This window comes from Apaloderma vittatum, unplaced genomic scaffold (assembly GCF_000703405.1).
Source record: "Apaloderma vittatum isolate BGI_N311 unplaced genomic scaffold, ASM70340v1 scaffold21760, whole genome shotgun sequence".
Taxonomy (NCBI): Eukaryota; Metazoa; Chordata; class Aves; order Trogoniformes; family Trogonidae; genus Apaloderma; species Apaloderma vittatum.
Window position 1 is genome coordinate 16903 of NW_009693158.1, and position 8274 is coordinate 25176.

Genomic DNA, 8274 nt, shown 5'->3' on the forward strand with positions numbered 1-8274 from the left:
GCAGGATTTGTCCATGCCTAGGAGTGAGGGAGGGTCTGGTGCACCGCGACACAGCAGGAAGAAAGGACCTGAGGAGGCTTCGGCAGTGTTGCAGGGCTTTGTGGAGAAAAGTCTCATCTCCTGGGGGGAAAAAAAAAACAAAACGGGCATCTCCTTCGCAGCGGTGATACCAGCCTGTGAGCAGCTCCTATCTCGTTGCATCAGCCTTCCCCCTGAGGTCATGTCGCCTGTGGTGGGATGAAGTCAGACCTATGCTGGGCTGCTGCTAAGGATGAGGCAATGCCATGGAAATGGCATTGCAGGCTGATCATGATGCCTGCTGTGTCAGCACTCAGAAAAAACCCAAGGGCATGCAAAAATGCTCCCTCCTCAGCGACTGGGAGCAGCAACGGAGCCTCTTAGCTTGCAGAAATATCCCACATCTGTGATTAGGTGATGTGATTCAAGCCAGAGGCTTGAGCTGTTTTTGCTTCTGAGCCCGGTCTTTGCCTGCACCATGTTTGGCACCATGGTGCCACCTCTGTCTGGGTCTCCTCAAAGGGTTCAGTGGAGTCACACATGCGATCTTGTGCCACCAGGTGTGTAGCAGGAGGGTTTTCAAAGCTCAGGAGAAAGAGCTAACCTAAGACTGAGTGCTCGGGAAAGGGCTTGAGCTCCTCTTGGTTACCAGACAGCTGAATCCAGCCCAGGAAATCTGAAGACCTCCAGTTTTCCAATTACCCTGCTGTGCATCTGAGCTCCTGCAGAGCTCAAATCAAACCTTTGATGGAGAAGAAAGGGAGGGCAAGACCTTTCCAGCAACTGTGGCAGCTGTTTCAACTGATGTGAGTGCAGGAAGCTCGTTATCTCCAAAATACGCTGGAGCGCTGGCAACCAAGTGAGTGCTGGATCTTGGGGGAATTGTTTATGGCAAGGCTCTCTGGAGCTGCTACTCTGCCCAGATGCACCTTGGGGATCAGGTCACCATCTCTGTCTCCAGGCCAGGCAGTATGAGAACAGCTTCAGACTAGTGCCACATCCCAGTCCTTGCCTCCTTCCAAGGACTGGTGTCTGGGCATGTGTAGCGACCTGCCTCCAACAGGACTCACCATGAAGTCTACCCACACCACCCCTTGCATCCCCAGCTCCAGCCAGGCAGATCTCTCCTCATCCTTAGATCTCTTGTTTACAAGTCAATATCAGGGGAGAACTTGGGGGACCAGGCTGAATCCAGCGATTAGGCAGGTCCCAGGCCAAGTGAGGGGCTGCAGGGCCTGGCAAGGGAGCTCAAGGTGGCCAAAATGGATGTGTCTATGCCAACTGGTCGTGGCAGGTGCCCTGGATAGTCCATGAAGAGACACGGGATCTTCCAGAAGGTCATTCAGGGATCTGATGTGTTATGCCCTGAGAGTGCTTATCCCTCTCACCAGCTACATTGGGAGCTTGGGATGGTCTGACCCATGGAGACGTTTCTACCATGAAGCTGGACAATGATCCTTAAATCTGCTTTTTGCAGACACAGTCCAGATCCCAATTTGAACTGCAACAGGATAAGGGCAGTTTGCTGCCCTGAAACCCTTGGGAAGGGGCAGTTTCACCTGCCTTGGGGCAGACCTGTGAGCTTTCCCTATTGTCTGGTGGGAATGCATTTTCTGAGTGGTTTAGGCTGTAAGAAAGGAGAAACAAACTATTCCTGCGTGCTGCTCTTTTGCTTTTGTGTCCAGATGTGTGGGCCTGGGGAACAGTTCTCAAAGCTGGAGAACAGGCAACATCTCGAGGCTGGAAGACCCACCCCTCCTCCTGCAGCTATTGCATCCTCCCCATCGCACGGCCAATGAACGAGCCCATTTCAACATGGTCCAATGAGTGCTGCTGCCACAGGGATGTCTGGACACTGAGTCATAGTGTGTTTAAAAAAAAATTATTTTTTGATTCATGGACCACTCTGTGCACAAAAGAACAGGCTGTCCTTTTTGATCCCTTTTACTTGCTATAAAGATTTGCTCAACAAATGAGGTCTTAGAATGGAAACATCCCTGGATACCTGTGTTGAATTGATCTTCTCCAGTTGGAAAGTGTGTTCCCTTTTTCTCTTATTCACCCGAACATCCACACTGCTGTTCCCTTGCACTGAGAGCCAGCAGCAAATACTCATGATCTCCTAGCTTCACTGCCATGTCCAGGCATCCTTCTTCTAAACAGGCTGAACCACACCAGCATGGGAACAGGCAGTTGAAGCACCAGGGATGTCTGGGAGGTGTAGAATAATCCTTTCCAACAAAGCCTACACACCTATTTCAGTGGATAAGGAATTGGCTGGATGGTAGCATCCAGAGGGTAGTGGCCAATGGCTCGATGTCCAGATGGAGATGGGTGACAAGTGGTGACCCTCAGAGGTCAGTACTGGGACCAGTGCTCTTCAATATCTTCATCAATGATACAGACAGTGGGATCAAGTGCATCCTCAGCAAGTTTGCAGGTGACACTAAGCTGAGTGGTGCAGTCAACATGCCAGAGGGATGGCATGTCCTCCAGAGGGACCTGGACAAGCAGGAGAAGTGGGCCTGTGTGAACCTCATGAGGTTCAACAAGGCCAAGTGCAAGGGAAGTCCAGGGGAGGCCACAAAGCTGCTCAGGGGGCTGGGGCACCTCTCCTGTGAGGGAGTTGGGGCTGTTCAGCCTGAAGGTGAGAAGGCTCCAGGGAGACCTTAGAGCAGCCTCACAGTGCCTGAAGGGGCTACAGGGAAGCTGGAGAGGGGCTGCTCACAAGACCGTGTAGCGACAGGACAAGGGGCAATGGTTTTAAGCTAGAGCAGGGTAGATTTAGATTAGATATCAGGAGGAAGTTCTTTACTATGAGGGTGGTGAAACACTGGCACAGGTTGCCCAGAGAGGTGCCGATCCCTGGAGATATTCAAGGTCAGGTTTGATGGGGCTCTGAGCAACCTGATCTAGTTCAAGATGTCCCTGCAGGGACCAGATGACCTTTAAAGGTCCCTTCCAGCCCAACACATTCTGTGATTCTGTGACTGATTCTATGATTCTGCTTCATTAGTGAGCTCAATGGTCGAGTTCCTATTTGCAGCCCCTCCAAGTGAGAACAAAGAGAACTTATTAGAAGGAAGAAACTGGACAAGTTACTGCCCTGATCATGGAGCCTGATGTACAAACAAACCCACTGTAGCAGTCAGGGAAGACAAAACTAGCCTCTCCCACTGACACCGGTGGGAAGAGCCGGCAGCTCCAGTCAAAGCCAGACGGTGAAGTGGGATATGGCACAACCATAGTGTCTGGGAACAGCTAACCCTTAAGCTCATGTGATTCAGGCCTTGCAGAGTGAAAAAGACAAACTAAAAGTACTGCACCCCACCTCCCTGTGCACTTGTCTTCGGGGTTACGCGTTTTCAGTGGGCATTAACTGGAAGCTTCTGTTTAATAGACATTGAAGAGCTTCGCATCATCCCACAACTCCCCGAGGTCAGGCTTTAGAAGTCCCTGTATAAACACACAGGGACTGACAGGGGATAACGGGGAAAATTCCTGAAATGACACCACCATGCCAGTAAGGTTGGTGCTCCCAACTCACCCTCATCTTCAGCGAGTTACCTGCCCTTGGAGACAGCCAGAGGCAGTGACTGTGCTGCAGCAGCCCCAGTGGCAGGGCCAGGGCCAACACTGGAAGCTGAGGCCACACGGCACACGGTGGCAGAGCAGAGCTCTGTGCATTCCCGTTAGCCCACGTTGCCTCTCAGGTGTCTGGAAATGACTTAGTGAATTTCAGGGCGTGCTGGGCTGCAAACATGGGGAGAGCCTGGTGTTTGGAAACCACTTTTTGCTCCTTCTCCTGCTGCTTCTTGCATCAGCCCCCAAGCCTGAGCATCCTCTTCCCCCAATCCACAATGTGGGAAGTGCACCCTGAGGTGTAAACCCTTTGGACTGGGGTGCAGGTACAGATGTTGAGACAAATCCATGTCAGGGAACCCCAGGGGAGGGGAAACATTTGCTCCACAGAGCAGAGCCCAGCCTGCCCAAGAGGTGCTGAGGTTCTCAGAGGACATGGGCACCTCTGGCAGCCTTGACTCTCTGGGGATTAAGCTGTACCAGACGACTCAGAGAGAAAACAGCATGGGAGAGCAGCGTTGTGGAGGGAGAGGCCCCAGGCGGTGCCTTGGACTCCTCCACCCCTTCCCACTCCATGCCAGCACATTTATCCCGCGTTGCCATCAGCATCATCTGCATTCACACGGAAGGGGCAGGCTGGGATGGGCACAGGGCAGAGGAAGGGTGTGCTCTGCCCACCACCAGAAAGGTTGCCTGGAGTCATCCCAGAGCAAGGAGACCGGGCAGGACTGGGACCGTATCTGGGACTGCACTTGTTTAATAAGTGCTCCCTCTCCTGGGCTGTGATCATGCTGTCCCAGAGAAAATTCAAGCGCTTTGGCAAACTGGGAGGTATCTCAGGCTGGACAGGCTCCTGGAGCAGGGCAGTGACCTTCCCTTGGCTCTGGGCAGTCCCAGCTCCGCATGGGAACTGCTCTCCAACTCCAAAAAGCTCTTGGGCACTCAGTGAAGGTGTCATGTTTGAACATCCCCACACGTTCGGTGCTCACCAAGATACAGCATCATGCTCTGCCTGGATAGAAGCTCATCTTCTCCCTTAAGCCCTTGTGGACCTAAGAACTAGAGAAAGATGCTGGGAAGAGATTTGGCCATTCAAAATCTTGCCAACACTAATGTGGTTAAGAGGAATGAGCTATCACCGAGGGCCTTCCGTACTGTGCTGGGAGCTTCTGAAGGCCAGAAGGGACAGTCTGTGTCAGCTTTCCATCAGCCTTCAACTCCAGGGGCTTCAAAAGCAGAGGGGATTTAAAAGGAAAATAAATAAATAATGCCACTTCCTTCAAAGAGTGAAAAGGTGGGAGATGCACCTAAAGGATGAACAGAAAAGGTTTCTCCCGGGTAGGCTATGACTCAGAAATGGCATTTTCTACATTCTAATAAGCGATGTCAAGTCAGAGGTAATTTATTCATGGCAAGCTGATGCAGTTGCTATGGAGAGCATAATAGGAAGAAACTCTTTTTTAATGCGTAATGTATTGAGGAGGAAAGCGTTTGTCGAAGTTAAAACCTTGGTGTGAGGATAAAAGCGGCAAATGATAATTAGGAACATGGAAAAAAAAAAAAAAGCTGTCTGTGAGTACTCTCACCACCACTGTGAAATGCAGGGCCTGATCTCATCCTGCTCATCTTCCCTTTGGGGGAGGCAAAGGACCAACCGACCCCGGCTCAGGGTTTCCCACTCAGGAGGGTCCAGCGCTCCAGGAAGCAGCTCTGCTGATTTCGGAGCAGCCAAGAACCAGGAGAGCTCTTGGCTTTGGGTGATTCATGGGCTGGGTCCACCTGTGCTGTGGAGACGAGGGTGCTGCAAGGCAGAGGAGGGAGTTGGAGCAGATGCCCAGAGCACCGTGGTGCTGCGTGGTGGGTACCTGCGTGTCTCTGGGTACTTAAAATTCAAGTCTCCTTGTGTTAGGCCAGCCAGCAGCCTGGAAAGGCTTCAAGGGAAAATAGGCACAAGGTGTATTTTCAGACTAATTTGGTCATCCATGTCTTTCCCCCTCCAGCCATTGCAGCATTTCCTCTCCCTGCATCCCAAACCTTCCTCCTCCAGGCTGCTTTCTCCTCCCCTCCCAACTCATGAGGGCTGAGATCACCTTTCCCAGCTCACGTTGTCCCTCTGTCCTCAGGATAGTGGTTATTTGGTGTTGGTTCCTTGCTAATCTTCCTGACTAATCTTTTCTTACTAATCTTTTCCTTTGATTCCTTACTAATCTTTCTGATACAGACGCCGGGCCCAACTGTCTTCTCTGCACCAAACAGCTCTCCTGGGCAGAGCTGTGGCTGGGCAATGCAAGCACGAAGAGCTTCATCAGAGCCTGGACGTGCTGGAGATGACTGTTGGGTAATATGTGGAAGGGCTCATCTTTGCAAATATGCAAGACCCCAAAGAAATTCTGGCAGGGTAGACCCCTGGCCAAGCTGTGCTGGGGACCACCACAGAAAACCATGAGCACATACCAGCTTCGCATCAGTTTTCACCAGTGCGAACATGGAGGAACTCAAAAAACAACATCAGACTGGGGATCCCTGGTCATGTAGTCAGAGAGAGCTGGGCACCCTGTGCAGGCTTCTCCTGGGGCTCTATCCCACGTGCCACATGGGAAACCCTTCGAGGTGAGTCTGTGGGAGCTGCTGACCAGAGCACCTTCCCAACACCCTAGAAGACATTGCTGGTGCTCTGGCAACGACCAGGCACCTCACATCACATCTTCTGTACTTAACAGTCCTGTCCTCAGCCAGCTCACTGTCTCACACAGAAGACAACCCCTCTGAACAAAGTTTTGGGGACTCCTGCCCTCAGACAAAGGCATCAGACCTGTTTGCTGCAGTGCACGCGTTTTACGAGCAAATGTCACGAGGTGCTGTACAGATGGAGCACATAAAGATCTCCGATCCAAGATCTGCTGTCTGCCAGAACAGGTGAGCTGGAGGCAGGGGCAGAGGGAATCTGTGAGATAACGTTGGTGATGGCTGGTCTGGGGGATGCCACACAAAAAATGCTGGGAGTCACACGAGCGATTTGAGCCGGGCTCTCGGCTGTGCTAAGCCAGTGACACAGCAGCTGCCGAGATGTGGCCAAAGGGATGCACAGGAGGGGTCTTTCCTTGGGCACAGGAGTGGTGGGAGATCCCCCAAGCCCCCCTGAGCCCTCTACCATTTGACTGACCCTCCTCAGCCGCAACATCTACTGGGCAGTAGGAATAAAACCCAGCAATGGTTTCTCCTTCATTCATACGCCTGCTGCAGTAGCTTTGCTCAGAGCATGCAAAGCAAGAATCCCTACCTACGGGGGAAGGTAAAACCCCAGGGATTTTCTTATGGGCACATAATACTATAATAATATTTATTATTTATTCTATCCTGGATGCAGAAGGGCAGCATTTCCTCAGGAATGAGGAGCCACTGTAAAGCCAAAGGGGCAGGGGCAGCCCCTCGGTGTTACACGGGAAGGTGACTGATGACACCGCTCGCTCCCTGGAGCCTGCCTGTCATTTGTATGACAAAATGTCATCTAATGGGGAATTTCTCAGTCAGACGGGGAAGTCAGCCAGTGCTTCCCCTTGGAAATGTCTGTCTCCAGTTATTCATGATGATAATGAACTTGAATTGCTTGGAGTGCTGATCCTGGTGCCCAGCACCTGCCTCTGACTGCTCTCCCCTGAATTGTAGGTTGTTTTTTTTTAATTTCAGACAGCACGGTTCAGGCGCTGAAGGACAATAATAAAAGCCAGGCATATTCACTGCTTAGCCTTGAGTCATTTGCCTCTAAATGAAGCATCTCTCATATAACAAATGGTCCTTTCCTGGGCCATATATTTCCTTGCTGTTTAAAGTGCCAGACGAATTTGGCAGACTTTCCCCAGCTCCTGCTGGTTTATAATGAGGAATGGGTGATGTTCACCTGAAAACTATTTCCCTGATGCAACTCAGGATTGTTACAGACACAAGGATTTCTTCCCTCAGAGAGTCAGACTGTTTTCCCCTGAGTCAGGGGTGTTTTTGCTTCAGTAGCTCACAGAAATAGTCTTATATGTTAAGCCGGTAAGGAAGCCAGAGACTGACAGAAGCAAACATTAGAGCATGAAGTCTTCCTGTGGAAGAAGCAGATCCCAAGGTCACCATCATCTGTAAGTTTTCCCCCACATGGGCCAATGAATGCAATCCCTTTATTTTGGGCAATGGACCTCATTCACATGCCTTGTTCTGCCAAAAAAAAAATAAAATAAAATTCCCAGTCACATATTAGGGAATGGTAGACCTGCCCCACACAGAGAGGGAGCCAGGAGCAGTAGCATGAGCAAGCATCCCTGAGGATGTGGCTCAGTTAAATTGTTTTTTCATCTAGTGTTTCAAAAGGGAAGGAGCAAGCTCCTGCCCTGAGCTCTGAGGCAGTGGGATGTGGACGCCGCAGATGCTGAAATACCTGCCCTTGACAGAAGAGGTCACAGGACACAGAGGCTGATTTTTACCAGAGGAAGAACCAGAGAAAATGAGAAGGGAAAGACATTGGTGTTTGTTCAGCTTTCACATAGTGCTGGGGAGTCCTGGTGCTGGCTACCGTGGTCAGTCCCCCTGCCTGGCATCACCTCGTTCCGTTACCAAGTAACCACCCGAGCATCTTCCAGCTGCCCCTGGCAGCCACTTCCCAGCAATGGGCCACCAGCCGCCGGGGGCCCC